At 45.8% G+C, this 18,502-nt stretch overlaps 1 protein-coding gene across 2 annotated transcripts in view; it reads left to right on the top strand.

Moving 5' to 3' along the window:
* Positions 1 to 18,502, top strand: part of HACD1 (3-hydroxyacyl-CoA dehydratase 1) — a 104,264-nt gene that overhangs the window by 59,883 nt on the left and 25,879 nt on the right. The window lies entirely within an intron of this gene.

Genomic DNA, 18,502 nt, shown 5'->3' with positions numbered 1-18,502 from the left:
ATTCCTGACATAGCCCCAAATATCAGCCATTGAGGAGTCAGCTTAGTTATTTGACCACAGCATCAGCCACTTGCTCCTTGATGATGCCCAGCCATTACTGGATTCAGATGTTGGTTCTGAGGTTGAGGATAACAGGAACATGAGCCTAGTGAGAGGGAGGAACACTGGTAGACAAATTGGCATTCATGTTCCCCAATCCGCAGCGTATTGCCAAGTTGTCTCCAGTGGTAATGATGAAGATGGAGGAGATGGAGATGATGATGATGAGGTCACTGATGCAACTTGGGTGCCAATAGAGCAGAGGAGGAAACAGAAGGTGAGGCGGCACAACCCCTAGGAGGCCCACATCAAGAAAGAGTAGAGAGCAGCCACCCTATTCCATCACATTCTGCAGCTGTTATCTCCCGGCCCACTTCCCAAAGCTCAGCTGTCTGGACCTTTTTCAGCCCATCTACAGCAGATTGCACTGTTGCTATCTGCAAACTGTGTCTCAGGCACATCAAACCTGGCAAAAACACCAACCATTTGGGTACCACATGCTTAACAAGGCATTTAACATCCAACCACTCAGCCCGTTGGCAAGAGCATCTAAAAGCCACACAAAAGGGGCATCAATCTGTCCCTCCTCCTTCTCCTCCTTACCCACTTCAGTCTGCCCCTGCTATACCGAGTCATTACCTCTCAGCAGCCTCCACTGACAGGGGTGTTCCAGGTCCTAGCAGCACTTCTGCCAGCAGCACATCACCAGCTGTAGACTGTAGCCGGCAAATTTCTCTGCCTCATCTGCTGCAGCGGAAAAAAAAATACAGTCCCTGCCACCCACATGCCCAGTGTCTAAATGCAAGCTTGTCAAAGCTGTTGGCTCTCCAACTTCTGCCTTTCAGATTGTTGTATTCTGCCCCCTTCCATGAATTTGCACAATGTGCTGTACCACAATGTCAGGTTCCCAGTCGCTACTACTTTTAACGTAAGGCCGTTTTATCTTTTTACCATCACATGGAAGGGAATGTTCTGGCATCATTGGGAAAGGAAGTCAGCCTCAAAATCCACCTTACTGCTGACACGTGGTCCAGTAAGAATGGACAGGGACGATATATTTGGTTCACAGCACACTGGGTAACGCTGCTTGCAAATCCAAAGGATGCAGGACAGGGCTCGGTGCTGCAGCTTGTTGTGCCCCCTCGTCTCCATACAGCTGGTGGTGACAGTGCATGCATCAGTGACACAATCCCTGTTGTGTTCCTGCTGGAGCAGACTCTGCATGGCATTATGGACAGGGCACTGGAGGCAGAGCAGCAGGAGGAAGAGGAGGACTTCCTTTCCTCTCAAGACCCACTTTATCCAGACACCATCATTCCTTTGTCAAGGAACACACAGGAGGAGAGAGGCGAGCAGGTGGAGGATTCTTGCACTTTCATAGGCTTCGAAGAAGAGGAAGACATGCGTCAATCTGTAAGCGATGGCTTTCCAACCACAGGACCCTTGGGAGTAGTAGGTGGCTGGGGGGAGGAAGTTCCAGTCTGCTTCTCAAGCCTCAGCAAATTTGAGTCGCATGGGCAACCTCATACTTCAAAGCCTGCGAAAGGGCTCAAGAATACTGTGGCATAAAGGAGAAGGATGATTACTGGTTAGCAACCCTCCTTGACTACCGTTATAAGGGGAAGGTCTCAGAACTCATCCCGTCCCCACAGAGAGTGCAGAAGATAAAATCTCTTGAGGACATGTTAAAGAAGATTTTATTGAACGTTTTTCCTGACTCCAGTAGATTACAGTGTCGTGGAAAAAGTCATTTTGAGTCTTCTGTTGGTCAAGAGAGGAGCGTTGGAGAAGGTGTCCACCTAAGTGAGGCATTCTGGAATTTTTTTAGTCCTCGCTGCCCAGGAGTGTCAGCTTCCACATCCCATCAGCAGCGTCTGCATCACATGGTGGACGATTACCTCAGAGAGCTTTCCAGCTGACGATCCACTGACTTACTGGGTCATAAGAATAGACCACTGGCCAGAACTTGCCCAATATGCTATTGAGTTGTTGGGCTGCCCTACTTCCAGATCATAGAACACATCTGTCCACAGACTCTGTGGACCGTATGACTTTTATAAAAATGAATCAGTCCTGGATTACCAGCTATAAAGCCCCTCATGCTGATGTCACTTATTAAGTCTTTTTGAGATGTGGAATCTCTGCAGGACTTCGAGGCTGCCTAGCTTTGAGGGTGTTCAATCATTTAATCTGGAAGAATATTTTTGGTATAGGATTCATGGGCACAATTAACACCCAAAGACCAATTTTTCAGCACCTGTTTGACGGGTGCATATCATTGCAATTTTTTACAGCAAAGCCAAATCTTGCGTCCATCAAGATTACCTCTATAGGGTTAAAGACGCCACCAACACCCTAAGACCAATTTTTCTGCACCTCTTTGACAGGTGCATATCATTGCAATTTTTTACAGCAAGGCCAATTCTTGCTTTCATCAAGTTTACCTCTATAGGGTTACGTTGGGAAGGCGCCACCGACACCCAAAGACTAATTTTTACGCCCCCGTTACTTCTATACAAAGTCAAAGTGATACCAGATTGTATCCAAAAAATCTCTAATCTTGTTCCCAGTGCACTACATTGTGGCCTCATCATACACACTGGCTCCCCAGCTGTTGCTGAGCAAAATAAAGGCAGCTTGAAGGGAAAGTGTCATTTTTTTGGCTTTATAAATGCAATTATTGCTGCAGCAGATTCTAGACATGGTACAGATCTGCCACTTTACAGGTCGACTAAGGGGACCCCCCAGGCACTATATTGGAAGGAATTTTTCATTTTTAGACTTTCACTTTAAAAATTAAAAAATCACGGCTCATTTAAAAATGACGTTTTTCACAAACTTTTTTTTTATTAATATGTCCCCTAGGGAAGGACCCGAACCTCTATAAGCATTGTATGCCCAATTACTTGCATATAAGCTTTCAAAATGGGCTCTTTTGTTTTTTGATGTTCGGGTCCCATTGACTTTAATGGGGTTTGTTAATCGGGTCCGAACTTTCGCAGTGTTCAGAAGTTCTGGTGCGAACCGAACAGGGGTCCGTTCGGCCCATCCCTATTCTCTACTACTTAAAGCATAACTCCACTTTTGTTGAGAAAAAAACTTTCCCCTCCGGGTGATCTATGTACATTGCAAGGATTATAACAAACTTTGTTGCAGATTCATACCTTTTGTTATTCTGAAGTAATCCCTGTGTGTTTGTGTCTCTGTTCTGAGTGGGTCTAATGGGAGTGGTTTCATAATTAACTGTCAGCTGTGGCAGCTGCAAAGCACTAATGAGGAAAGCTGCTTGGCCTGCATCCCTTTAGATGTGTTCTTATTGGAAATATCTCACCAAAAATTACATTTTTGTTGCAGTTGATGCCTGAAATCAGACTTGTATCTTAGGCAGACTTCTGGGGAAATTGGTGAGCCAATCACACAAGCAGGAAATTATGTTTCTGGGGAGTGGTCAGTACACTCTCTGTGTACAGAACAACTCCATGTAGCCATATTGCAATGCATATATAGAAATTTACAGAGGCTGCAGATTGAAATGGAAAGGTTATTTTTAATGACATTCAATTACAAAATGACTTGTATCGCAATTGTGCACGCTATATTATTTTTTTCTTTATTTGAAATTTTTTTTCCCCATGTAAGTGGAGTTATGCCCTGTACACACGGTCGGACTTTCCGACGGAAAATGTGCAGTCGGAGCTTGATGTCGGAAATTCCGACCGTGTGTAGGCTCCATCGGACTTTTTCCATCGGAATTTCCGACACACAAAGTTTGAGAGCTGGATCTAAAAATTTCCGACAACAAAATCCTTTCGCTTAAATTCCGATCGTGTGTAGACAATTCCGATGCACAAAGTGCCACGCATGCTCAGAATCAAGCAGAAGAGCAGCACTAGCTATTGAACTTAATATTTCTCGGCACGTCGTACGTGTTGTATGTCACCGTGTTATTAATGTTCGTAATTTCCGACCAACTTTGTGTGACCGTGGAGGGCCGCCAGTTTGAGATCCCTGCTCTAGGGTATAAGACAAGTTTGAGTCAACATCCGTCGGAAAAAAATCAGATGGATTTTGTTGTCGGAATGTGCAATCGTGTGTACAGGGCATTACCCTTTCAATACTCCATCCTATATAAGTCTCAAACTCTTATACACCAGTCCCTTAATGTAGGGCTGTCCAACTCTCTCCATTTTTTTGGTATTGCACCCTCCGCGCCATTTAATAGAAGTGGTAATATTGACTCTTTACACTGTTTTATTGTCTTATCTGTGTTATAGAGTAAGCATACTCACGGGTCATCCACTATATCCATTTCCGATATTACCTTTGTATATTGCATTACCTTTTGCCAATATTCCCTTATTTTCGGGCATTTCCACTAGATATGTAACTTTGTACCCCTCGTATCGTATTCCCTCCAGCATAGTGGGGATGTCTCTGAAATTTCTGCATTCTTACTGGGGTGATGTACCACCTCGAAAAAATTTTATAGTTAATTTCTCTGTTGTTTATGTCCGAAGCTGTGTTATGTACTGCTCTCAATATTCTACTTACTTGTTGCTCATTCACCAGTGTTTCTATTTCCCTTTCCCACGTTAATAAAGAGGGGTGTCTTAATTCCTTCCATCTCTGTTATTATCTTGTATATCTTAGCAACGCAGTGTATTACACTTGTTGCTTGGTCACAGATTTTTTCAATTGAGTTTAATTCTTGTCCCGACCTAATCGGCTGTGGTAGTGTATTTACAAAGTGTCTTAACTGACAGAACCTCTATTCACTGAAATCCATTTTTTTCTTTTCTGTGTTTTAAATCCTAATATGTACAAATACTTCCCCTTTCCATTATATCTTTTAAATGTGCATTTTTTATCCAATTGTTTCTTTCGTTTCCCGGTAAAAAAAAAATTGTGCCTTCTAGTGCTATTAAAGGTGAATTATATTCCCATTTTGCTTTTCTATAAATCGTGTCCGAAATCTTTAATACATTTCTCGTCAACTCATGAGTGTTCCCCCCCATATTTCTATACTTATGTGGTACCGATATCACTTTACTCCATTTATTATATTCTCTACCCCTACCCATCTTTTATCTACATTCATTTTTGTCCCTTCTGTCATTCTTGTTAAAATTTCTTTATATCTGGTGCCATTATTCCTCCCTGTGCTACCCCGTTACATAAAATTGAAAACTGTATTCTAGGTTTCTTTTTTTGCCACATGTATTTTATAATTGATTTAATTTTTATAAAATACAACTGAGACAGGTAGCATTTGAAACTTGTATAAAATTTTCGGCAATATTACCATTTTTTACCACGTTTATTCTGCCCATCCATGAAAGTGTGCGATTTGTGATTTTCTTAAATTCCACCTGTATTTCATGGAGTAGTGGAATATAATTTACCTGATATAGATCTTTAAGTAATGGTGTTATTTTTATCCCCAGATATTTTAGTTCTTTCTTCCCCCAGGTGAATGGGAATTCTGTACTTAAAGCTATCTCCTCTTCTTTATCTAACCTCAAACTTCTGCCTTAACTGGATATATCTTCAAATTTGAAATTTCCCCATATTCTTTAAATTTTTTGATCAAATTTGGGAGTGATATTTTTGGGTTTGTAATATAAAACAGTATATTATCTGCATATGCTGCCACTTTATGTTCTTCCTCTCCTATTCTCACTAGGAGAGGAAGAGTTCACCAGAGCTTCACGGGTTGCCATCGGAGTCCTCTTCCACTCCTCCATGATGATATCACAGAGCTGGTTGATGTTACAGACCTTGCACTCCTCCACCCTCCATTTGAGGATGCCCCATAGATGCTCAATAGGGTTTAGGTCTGGAGACATGCTTGGCCAGTCTATCACCTTTACCCTCAGCTTCTTTAGCAAGGCAGTGGTCGTCTTGGAGGTGTGTTTGGGGTCATTATGTTGGAATACTGCCCTACTACTGCTTCAGTATGTCACAATACATTGGCATTCATGGTTCCCTCAATGAACTGTAGCTCCCCAGTGCCAGCGGCCCCCATGCAGCACTCATACGTCTATTATTGCCGGCGGCACTCATGCAGCCCCCGACCATGACACTCCCACAATTATGCTTGACTGTAGGCAAGACACACTTGTCTTTGACTCCTCACCTGGTTGCCACCACACACGCTTGACACCATCTGAACCAAATAAGTTTATCTCGGTCTCATCAGACCACAGGACATGGTTCCAGTAATCCATGTCCTTAGTCTGTTTGTCTTCAGCAAACTGTTTGCGGGCTTTCTTGTGCATCATCTTTAGAAGAGGCTTCCTTTGGGACGACAGCCATGCAGACCGATTTGATGCAGCGTGGGGCGTATGGTCTGAGCACTGACAGGCTGACCCCCCACCCCTTCAACCTCTGCAGCATTACTAACAGCACTCATACGTCTATTTCCCAAAGACATCCTTTGGATATGATGCTGAGCACGTGCACTCAACGTCTTTGGTTGACCATGGAGAGGTCTGTTCTGAGTGGAACCTGTCCTGTTAAACCGCTGTATGGTCTTGGACACTGTGCTGCAGGTCAGTTTCATAGCCCTCCAGCTGTTGAGGAACTACATTTCCCATGAGGCATTGCAAGGCTGGCAGTTACAATTACTCTCAGAGGCATGATGGGACTTGTACTTGTCTGCAATAGCTGGAGGGCCCCGGGTTGCCTACCCCTGGTTGATGCCATCTTTATGTAGAGCAACAATTCTTTTTTCAGATCCTCAGAGTTCTTTGCTATGAGGTGAAATGTTGAACTTCCACTAACCAGTATAAGAGAGCGAGAGCGTAAACACCAAATTAAACACACCTGCTCCCCATTCACACCTTGTAACACTAACGAGCCACATGACACCGGGGAGGGAAAATGGATAATTGGGCCCAATTTGGAAATTTTCACGTAGGGGTGTACTCACTTTTGTTGCCAGCGGTTTAGACATTAATGGCTGTGTTTTGAGTTATTTTGAGGGGACAGCAAATTTACACTGTTATACAAGCTGTACACTCACTACTTTACATTGTAGCATTTCCTCAGTGTTGTCACATGAAAAGATATAATAAAATATTTACAAAATGTGAGGGGTGTACTCACTTTTGTGAGATACTGTATATACAGTTATATTTATAGTTATTTGTGTAAGTTTTCCTTTTTATTAATAAAAAAGAAATCAGCAGATATCCATTAACAGTTACCGCCAAATGAAGGCCCAATTTGTCCTTAAAACAAATTATAAGTCACCTGGGATACCTCCAGATTTTGAATACTTTTAAAGGGTACTGTTACTGAAAACAGGGATTTCAAGTGCTATTTATTTCATATAAAACATTGTTTCATGACAATTTTACTTGGCTAAGACCATAAGGCGATCCATTAAAACGCCATATATTGTATAACGCACATAACAAGCAATCTCTCATGTGCTCATTTTCATCCAGTGCTTTTTTGGGAACAAAGTCCATTTTATCACAGGTGTATATGCAGTTCAGGTGATAAAGATGTAATGGATCATAATAGTTGTTTGCGAAGCATATTTCTTTATCCACAATGGTCATTGGCTGGTATCAGGCAGAGTGATCACCATAGGGATATCAATACTCTGGGGATCTCTCTATACTGATATGTGCTGGATGTAGCAATTACTCAGCTCTGCCTCCTGAAAGGTGATTTTGTGATATTCAATTCAAATGGTTAACACATGTTTTACAAACAGGTCTTATGATCCATGACATAAGATTATCTTTATCCTATAAACTGCATGTGCAACCTTGAAAAAGTGGACTTTGTTCTCTAAGAAACATGTTGGATAAAAAAACAGCATATGCAAGATTGTTTGTTATGAACACTATATTATATATATATTGTTGTAATGAGTCTTCTTGTGGTCTTAGCCAAGTAAATGTGTAAATGTCATAAAACCCTGTTTTATGTGAAAAATAAAATGCAATTTGCAATGTTTTTATTTGTGTGCTAACGTTTAGTATTTGCATTCTATAAATATCTGTTATGTAGATACGCGAATGGTTAAGACCACCTACTTTTTTTGCTGTCTGTCTCATTGGGGTGATTTTCACTCACTTACGGTCTTGCGACAAACCGGAGAAGAGATCTCTCCAATGTAAGGGAAATCCTCTCTAATGCCTGTACACATGATCAGAAAAACCTTGGATGTTTTTTTTCTGATGGAATTCCGCTCAAGCTTGGCTTGCATACACGCGGTCACAGAAAAGTTCTCTGAATTTTCGACCCCCAAGAACGCTGTGACGTACAACACTACAACGAGCCGAGAAAATGAAGTTCAATGCTTCCGAGCATGCGTCAAATTGTTTCCGAGCATGCGTTGGAATTTTGCGCGTCGGAATTGCTACAGACGATCGGAATTTCCGTCGGAAAAATAGAGAACCTGCTCTCAATCTTTTGCTCGCGGAAATTCCGCCAGCAAAAGTCTGATGGAGCATACACATGGTCGGAATTTCTGACCAAAAGCTCACATCGGACTTTTGCTGGTGGAATTTCCGATCGTGTGTACGGGGCATGAGGCTCGGCTCACACTAGTTCGTGCCATGCATCCCATGTTTGCTTAGGCACAGCAGCCCATTCATTTGAATGGGCTGCTGAGCTGCGTGAAACGTACAGAAAAGGTGCATGCACCTTTTTAAAAATGTTGCCGCAGGGAAACCGCATGATCTTTTTTGATCATGCAGTTTCCCTGCAGTTCCTGCTCCCGCAATCACGTTGCGGGCTGAGATGTGTGGAGGTTCTATTCAGAATGAAAGGCAGCCCCATGCGTCTCGCAAAAGCAGTGCGATTCGGCTGTGGGTGGTTGCGGGTGTGGAATCAATGCGATTGCCCCACCCCTAATGGAACATAAGACCCGCACTAGTGTGAACCGAGCCCTAGGCTTCATGTACACTAGCCTACGCTGGCAACACTAAAACTTGAGTTTAAAAAACTTGAGTTTAGGATCTTTTGGCATCCTTTTGCCAAAGCTCCTAAACTCAACTCCATAAGGCTGCATTCACGCCTGGGTGTTTTGAATCGCGGGCAGATTTGCCAAGATTCTGCCCACAATTTCAAAACGCCCAGGTGTGAATGACAAATTGAACAATGCACCTTTCAGATGCCATTTATTTTAATGACACCTGAAAAACGCGGTGCGGTTCTGGCGCAATTGTCCCACAGTCAGTTGCGCTGCAATTGCAGCAAACTGCATCGTGTGAAGCTTGTCACCCAAAAAATGTTCAGGAGCTTCTTTTGGCAACATGCTTCACGCGATGTTGTTTGCCGCGATTGCAGCATGTGGGACAATTATTGCAGAACCAAACCACGTTTTTAGGTGCCATTCAAATGAATGGCATCTGAAGGGTGAGTTGTTCAATTTGTCATTCACACGCAGGTGCTTTGAAATCTTGTGTAGATTTGCTGAAAATTTCCGATTCCATACGCCCAGGTGAATGCAAAGTTTTGGACCTACTGAGTTCAGGTGAGCTTCAATCTCCCTCTCCTGAATGAGGAGGAATCACTTTCAGGATAGGAATGTTTTGACCGCTGGCCATGGGAAAACGCTGCAAAATCGCGACACATTGGGGGTTGTTTTATGAAAAAATAAATAAATCAACCCTATTGTTTTCTGTGATTTTGCTGCATTTTGCATTTTCTGCTGCAGCGGTTAATGTAGGCTGGTGTACATGAAGACTAATGCCGCGTACACACGGTCGGACTTTCCGGCATACTTGGTCCGGCGGACCAGAGTGTGCCGGACAATCCGCCCGTGTGTGGGCGGCGGCGGACTTTTCCGGCGGACTTCTTCCCAAAAGCCCGCCGGACCTAGATTTCAAACATGTTTGAAATCTTTCCGTCGGACTCAGTTTCGGGCGGAAAGTCCGCTCGTGTGTGTGCTGGTCCGACGGAAAGCCCGCTCGTGTGTAGGCTGGTCCGACAGACCAAATACGACACGAGGGGATGGTATTGCATCTCGCGCTCGCTGCAATAGGAAAAACAAATCTTCCTATTGCGGCGAGCGCGGGGCATACCAGGCCCTTAGGTCTGGTATGGATTATAAAGGGGAACCCCGCTACGCCGAAAAAACGGCGTGGGGTCCCCCTAAAATCCATACCAGACCCCGATCCGAGCACGCAGCCTGGCCGGTCAGGAAAGGGGGTGGGGACGAGCGAGCGCCCCCCCCCCCCTCCTGAACCGTACCAGGCCGCATGCCCTCAACATGGGGGGTGGGTGCTTTGGGGGAGGGGGGCGCCCTGCGCCCCCCCCCCCAAAGCACCTTGGTCCCCATGTTGATGAGGACAAGGGCCTCTTCCCGACAACCCTGGCCGTTGGTTGTCGGGGTCTGCGGGCGGGGGCTTATCGGAATCTGGGAGCCCCCTTTAATAAGGGGGCCCCCAGATCCCGGCCCCCCACCCTATGTAAATGAGTATGGGGTACATGGTACCCCTACCCATTTACCTAGGAAAAAAGTGTAAGTAATAAAACACTACACAGGTTTTTAAAATATTTTATTAAACAGCTCCGGGGGGGGGATCTTCCTCCGGCTTCGGGGGTCTTCTTCCGGCTTCGGGGGTCCCTCCGCTTCATCTTCTCCCGGCGTCCGGTTGGTTCTTCTCCGCTCTCCGGCCTCTTCTCCCGGTGTCGCAGGTCTTCGGCCGGCCCCTCCGCTCTCTTCATGTAGCTCTATTGCGAGCGGAGGTCCGGACTTCTGGGCTTCTTGGCTTCTTGGCTTGGCTTGGCTTCTCTTCTCTTCCCCCAGATGTTGACACGACGCTCTCTCCGGCTGGACTGGTTTCTGAGGGCTGCGTTGTGACTTATATAGGCGGAGACCCCGCCCCCATATGATGTCACAGTCCCTGGGCATGCTGGGACTGTGACGTTTTAGGGGGCGTGGTCGGGGGGCGTGGTCGACCACGCCCCCTAAAACGTCACAGTCCCAGCATGCCCAGGGACTGTGACATCATATGGGGGCGGGGTCTCCGCCTATATAAGTCACAACGCAGCCCTCAGAAACCAGTCCAGCCGGAGAGAGCGTCGTGTCAACATCTGGGGGAAGAGAAGAGAAGCCAAGCCAAGCCAAGAAGCCAAGAAGCCAAGAAGCCAAGAAGCCCAGAAGTCCGGACCTCCGCTCGCAATAGAGCTACATGAAGAGAGCGGAGGGGCCGGCCGAAGACCTGCGACACCGGGAGAAGAGGCCGGAGAGCGGAGAAGAACCAACCGGACGCCGGGAGAAGATGAAGCGGAGGGACCCCCGAAGCCGGAAGAAGACCCCCGAAGCCGGAGGAAGATCCCCCCCCCGGAGCTGTTTAATAAAATATTTTAAAAACCTGTGTAGTGTTTTATTACTTACACTTTTTTCCTAGGTAAATGGGTAGGGGTACCATGTACCCCATACTCATTTACATAGGGTGGGGGGCCGGGATCTGGGGGCCCCCTTATTAAAGGGGGCTCCCAGATTCCGATAAGCCCCCGCCCGCAGACCCCGACAACCAACGGCCAGGGTTGTCGGGAAGAGGCCCTTGTCCTCATCAACATGGGGACAAGGTGCTTTGGGGGGGGGGGGCGCAGGGCGCCCCCCTCCCCCAAAGCACCCACCCCCCATGTTGAGGGCATGCGGCCTGGTACGGTTCAGGAGGGGGGGGGGCGCTCGCTCGTCCCCACCCCCTTTCCTGACCGGCCAGGCTGCGTGCTCGGATCGGGGTCTGGTATGGATTTTAGGGGGACCCCACGCCGTTTTTTCGGCGTAGCGGGGTTCCCCTTTATAATCCATACCAGACCTAAGGGCCTGGTATGCCCCGCGACGGGGCTCGCAAGGTGTCAATCTAGCCGATAAAAGCGGCAAGATTGACATCCTTTTCTAGTCCCGTCGCACCTGAGTCACGTTCAAAATGAACGGACTTGTCCGTGTGTGGGCAAGTCCGTTCATTCTGAAAGTCCGCCGGAACTCCGGCGAAAGTCCGTCGGAAAGACGGGCGGACTTAGCCCGCCGGAAAATCCCGGCGTGTGTGGGCAAGTCCGTTCGTTTTAAAGTCCGGCGCACCTGGCGGACAAAGTCCGTCGGAAAGTGTGCCGGACCAAGTAGGATAGAAAGTCCGCTCGTGTGTACGCGGCATAATGCCGTGTACACACGAGCAGGCTTTCGATGGACTGAACTCCGAAGGACTTTTCGGCGGACTTTTGACAGAGTTCCGACGGAATTCCAACGCAACGGACTTGCCTACACACGATCACACCAAAGTCCGACTGATTCGAACGTGATGACGTACGACCGGACTAGAATAAGAAAGTTCATAGCCAGTAGCCAATAGCTGCCCTTTGTTCGTCCGGTGGACTAGCATACAGACAAACTGATTTTTCGCCCGGACTCGAGTCCATCAGAAAGATTTGAAACATGTTCTATTTCTAAAGTCCGTCTGATTTTTCGACAGCAAAGGTCTGATGAAACCCTCACACGATCGAATTGTCCGGCGGATTCGTTCCGTCTGACCTTTGCTGTCAAAGTCCAGTCGTGTGTACACGGCATTACAGAAGTGTTCCCAATGGAAGATCTATATAAAAAAGGCTTTAGGCATATTTTCCATTCACCGCTCAGGAGCAGATCATCGCTGAAAATCATTTTAAAAATGTTGGCAACTATGTAAATGGTGTAATCACAAAATGGTAGATGAGCATTGGTAGTATGTGACACAAGTCGGTACACAGTGTCCTCTCCTGCTGGTACTATTATCCACTAGAATAGTTCAAGAAGCATTTGCGTTCATCTGCAATAATGTGAACAGAGCTCTGTGATCCCCACGGAATTAAGATTTTATGATGAATGATAGCAGCTCAGTAATCGCACACTGGAATCCGCTACATGCTGATGCACAGAAATTGTATTCCGAAACTGCAGGCTGATGGTGCAATTGTGAGCTTGTGTACTGTAGTGTTGAAAGATTGTCAGCAGGTGGTGCACTTGTCACACAGATCATACCCAAATAGTTTTAAACTCATACAGTACATTGAATGTGTAACTTTTCATAAGGAGTAGTCGTCTATACAGGTTTTTCATAACCTTTTTTCAACCAAGGAACCCTTGAAATAATGTTCATGGCTTAATAAACCCCTACTAAAAATGATTATATCTACAGCTTATAGTACATTGTCTAGATCGGTAAGCTGCATGTATAGAAGTAAACAAATAACCAGCAAATAAAAGAAGAAACAATGTGGTGTTCATTTTACATTTTACCCCCCTCCTGCTCTATAGGACAAATATATTTTCAGTTCTAATCACTAAATAAAATGAACAATTATGAATAGAAAAGAAATGCAAGGAAATGGTAATGCTTCTTTACATTTGTCAGTTAAGAAAGCCCAACCAAGTGGTGGAGTGCCCACTTATATTTGTGGTCAGTGGAGAAAGACCCGCTTACATTGGTGGTCAGTGAAGAAAGACCCTCTTACATTGGTGGATAGTGAAGACGGGCCCCTTACATTTGTGGTGATTGGAGAAAACCCCCCTTATATTGGTGGTCAGTAGATAGGGGCCCCTTTGCACTGGTGTTTAGGGAAAAGGGGCCCCTTTACATTGGTAGTCAGTGGAGAAGAGCACTCTTATAAAAGTGGTCGGTTGAGGCCCTCTTATAATCGTGGACAGTGGAGGAATTACCCTTCACATTGGTAGTCAGGGGAGAATGGCCCTCTTACAATAGTCAATATGATGTCATCATACATAGGGGCTGTTCATCATGCTGTATTAGGATGTTGAAGATATTATGTGCCATAGTCATGTTGCTGTTTCTGTGTCTTTGTTATTGGTGACCATTGTGGGTAGTGACTCCCTTCAACCCTGTCCTCCTCCTCGCCCCCGTCTTCTCTGTGAGTGATGGGTGTGGATCTTGAATGGTTCTACATTTAAGGAGGCCAGGGTGGAGGATGTACCAGTTGTTGCTCTGAGGAAGGGCACCGAAACACAGAAGCTTGCTCTGTCATCCGTAAAATTCCATGAGGTTGGAAGTGGATCTCTGGACATTTTGACACACTACTATTTCATTTTGGTTTGCGAGTATATTTTTTCATTTTGAATCCCTTAATAAAGTGCTGGTGTTTGTGTAGTACCAGGTTCCCCGATCTGAGGAGGGCTGCACCGTGTTAACCATCCAGCCTGAGTTGCACAGTGGCCATGGCATTTGCATCATTCATGGCAAGCTTCCCTACGATACCTGAGCACTGAAGTGTCAAGTTTACATTGTTCCTTGGCCTTTTACAACGGTGTTCAGTGGAGAAGGGCCCCTTACATTGTTGGTCAGTGAAGAAGGGCCCCCTTACATTTGTGATCAGTGAAGAGTGTCCCCCTTACATTGGTGGTCAGTGGAGAAAGGCCCCTTATCTTAGTGGTCAATGGAGAATGCCCCCCTTACATTGCTAGTTAGTGGAAAAGGGTCCCGTTACATTGGTGCCCAGTGGAGAAGGGCCCCTTACTTTTGTGGTTAGTGGAGAGGGCCCCCTTACATTGGTGATCAGTGGAGAAGAGTCCCAATACATTGATGGTCAGTGAAGAATGGTCCTATTACATTGGTGCCCAGTGGAGAAGGGCCCCTTACTTTTGTGGTTAGTGGAGAGGGCCCCCTTACATTGGTGATCAGTGGAGAAGAGTCCCAATACATTTATGGTCAGTGAAGAATGGTCCCATTACATTGGTGCTCAGTGGAGAAGGACTCTCTTACAATGGAGATAAGGGTGAAGTGACCCCTTACATTAGTGGTTAATGGAGAAGTGTTCCCGTGCATTGGGTTCAGTGAAAGAAGGATTCCCATATATTGGGGGTCAGTCGATAGAATGCCCTGTTAGACTGGGGGTCAGTGCAGTGTCCACCCACTGGTCCTTCTATGCCAAGTGACATTGGTGATGGAACTATGCAGGCACTGTTAGGCAAAAGTCAATCTACCACTTCTCATGGAACCCCTAGAAACCTCTGGAGGAACCCTGGTTGAGAAAGGCTGATATAGTGACATTTCAGTGAAAATCATACCATTATATAAGCATCATTCTACTATTCATCATGTACCATTTACACTTGTTATCATGTTATAGATTGTGCAGTTTATTATGGACTAATGAACACATGCTTGGGTTCCCATAGAGTCAAATCCTGTGAGCAGAGAGCAGGGGGGTGGAGCCCAGGTTGTGCATGTCTATAGGATACAAGTTATGAGTTTAAGTAATATTCAAGCCTAAACTTACCTAGTGCTAAAATTCGCCCCCCCAGCCCTAACACCAATGCTAACTAAGCTGTGTAAAAAATATGTATATATTTACCTATTTTCAGGATGCTCCGGTCCGGTCACGTGATCATCTGTGTCAGCAGTGGTGTATTTAGGTTTTGTGCTGCCCTAGGCCTGACTGAACTCGTGCACCCCCTAATTTAAATATGACCCACCCCTCCCTGTCAAGGCCACACCCCTTCCTGTTTAAGACCCACCCTAAAATCTATAAACCACACCCCCTCCTCCGCCGCAACATTCGGAAAGCGCAGCGCGCTTCGCACATGTGCATTAGGGAATGGGACATAATGGTGGCAGCAGCGCTCAAGAGCCAATCCACAAATTGGCTGGGGTGTCGACATCGCGGGAACCCTGGACAGGTAAGTGTCCTAATATTGAAAGTCAGCAGCTACTGTATTTGTAGCTGCTGACTTTGGGCCCTTTCACATAGGCTGTCTGATCAGGTCAGTCTGTCACTTTTTCAGGCGGACCTGATCGGACGCTTTATTCACTCCTATGGAGCGGTGACATGTCTGCTGACACTCGCTGCTACCTGATCCGATCCTGTCTGCAAAATCCAGACGGATGGAGACCTGATTTTCCATCCGTCTGGCGGATCAGATGAAAATGGACAGGCGGATCCGTTTTCATCGGATCTCCCCATACAGGACAGCGGGGCTCTGACAGGTCGGTCCCTGCACAGTGAGCGGAGACGGACCTGTCATCTGCCTGCTCAGCGGGGATCAACAGAGCGATCACCCGCTGAGCAAAGCTGAGTCCATCGGGAGGACCACCTGTGTGAAAGAGACCTTTTAATTTTATCACAGGGGGTGGGGGGGGGGGGGTGCGGAACTCCTCTTTAATGAGTTTGCATTGATTTCAGCATGCATGGGGCACTTTGCACATGCTGAAATCAATGCAAACTCATTAAACCGTCCACATTCAGTGAAAGTTCATGCACTGCAAAGTTTGCAGTACATGAACTTTCACTGAATGTGGACAGTTTAATGAGTTTGTAGCATGGATCACTTTGCAATATCATGATCTGTATATTTACAGATTGAGCACTAAGTGATTGGCTGCTTGGCACATGCACATTACAATAGTAATATAAATTTATTGAAATAGATGTGAACAAAATGCTTTAGGAAATAGTGGAAATAATGAGGATTAAACGTATCAAGTGAGTGAGAATCAACCATCCAGTCTATAGGCAGCTGCTAAAAAATTCAGATGAGATCCAAACAAAAATATAGCAGAAATGAGCACTGCTCATAGCTCATGCAATAGCATAGCAATAGAAATTAGATTCACCTGCTGTCCTGGCCGCTGCCTGGGGTTCCCCTCATGCTCCTCTCTCTCTACTCCTCCTCCGGCTCCTATCATCACAGACACACCCGGGCCGAGAAGAAGATACAGCCAGGAAACGAAAGCTGCACGGAGGAGGGTAGGCGGAGCATTAGGCTCCGCCTCCGCCAGTCAGATGGAAAGCAGCCAGTCACCGGCCGCTTATGGGGACGCTAGTCACTCCACCCCCCTTGGACAAGCACGCCCACACGACTACTGCCCATATTAGTGCTGCACTACATCAAGACGGGAGGGGGGAGGCAGTCACGGGGGGAGGCCGCGGGAGCCGGGACTCGGTGGGACAGGTCGGGGGAGCTTTTTCTTGTGGGGGGGGGGCGGCTTTACTGCTGCCCCCCGCAAGGTGCCGCCCTAGGCCTGGGCCTTGTCGGCCTAGGCCAAAAGACAGCACTGTGTGTCAGTGGTGGTTGCAGGGGAGAGAAGGACATGCCAACAACCCAGCCATTGTCAAGGCTTTTTCTTCTCCCCTGCAGCTGCCACTGACTCAACCAGAGGATCATATGAATGGACCAGAGTGGGATGAAAATATGTAAGTACTGTATATACATCTGCATTGTGTATAAAGGCTGTGTGATCCTGTCTCTCTGATCCTCCTCTTCTTCACTGACACCAGACCATTTCCTGATGGAACAAAGCATTAGGGGACAGGCTGCACATGCTCAGTTTGGTGTGAGAGAGAGTTTTTTTTTCTTTGAGAGAGTGCATGTAATCAACATAGGGCCAATCAGCACTGTCCAGACAGAGGGTCAGGGGAAAATAGAAACTCCTCCGACAAGCTTTAAGCAGACCGTGGACTGCTCTAACTGCTGATGAGAAAAGGTATTTAGCAGTTTATATTTACTAAAATAATTGCATTTCCATGTTCTGTGTACTGTGGGAGACCAGATATAGTGAATGCAGGGTCCTGGGTTTAGTAACACTTTACGTAGGGAAGAGAAAATATAAATAGTACAGGACTTTTAAGGTGCATGAATAACACTACTATATCCAAAATGTATTAAAATCATCAACTCATTTAATTATACAAATCATAATAAAACCAAATGTCATATCATGGTCTCATTAACCAGTAGTTGTGAGTATACATCTTCATGCTATATAGTTGTTACATTCTCAACATGTTTCACCAAATATGTGGTTTCTTCAGGAGATATTGTAGTGCAAGAAACTGTGCATGAAACAGACAGTGAGAATTTATACAAGTATGAAACCATACATTTACTAATATATACAATCAGTTCATTTTGAATATATACATTCAGTTCATTTTGAAGCATGTCATGGGCACTCACCTAATCACTAAATTGATATAATCTCATTTAAGGTAGAAAACCATTTACTACTAGGTAGAGATATTAGTGCCTCCTGCTATAGACAGCAAGGAGATGGTGAAAGTCAGTTTTTTTCAACCAGGGTGCACCCTGGGGTGCCTTCGGGTTTCTTCAGGGGTGTCTTGGCAAAATCCCTACAAATTGCCCAAAAATTGTATACAAACCAGCAGGTGGATGAAGCCTGTCTTTTAGTTGAACAAAGCCACGGGTTTTCATTGTACACCATTACAACCTTCTAGCTGCTGGCATCCTTACAACCAATGACATCATCGGTTGCTAAGAGGGAAGTCGGGTGCCTGCACAGTATCTTGTTTGCCCCTCCCAGCCAGCACTGGGGTCATGTTAGCTGAGTGAGGACCAGAAACTGAGGAGGAAGAGAAACATTGAAATACTAGTCAGTACCGGTGTGTAAAGGTGTATTCGCTTTGGAAGAATTATTTTGCCTCTATTGTTGGTTTTCCTACTCGTGTGGATGTTGCTGCCTTCTGTAAAACCATTCGTTTCATT

This window comes from Aquarana catesbeiana, linkage group LG05 (genome assembly GCF_042186555.1).
Source record: "Aquarana catesbeiana isolate 2022-GZ linkage group LG05, ASM4218655v1, whole genome shotgun sequence".
Classification (NCBI taxonomy): Eukaryota; Metazoa; Chordata; class Amphibia; order Anura; family Ranidae; genus Aquarana; species Aquarana catesbeiana.
This window is presented reverse-complemented; position numbering and strand designations above follow the sequence as displayed.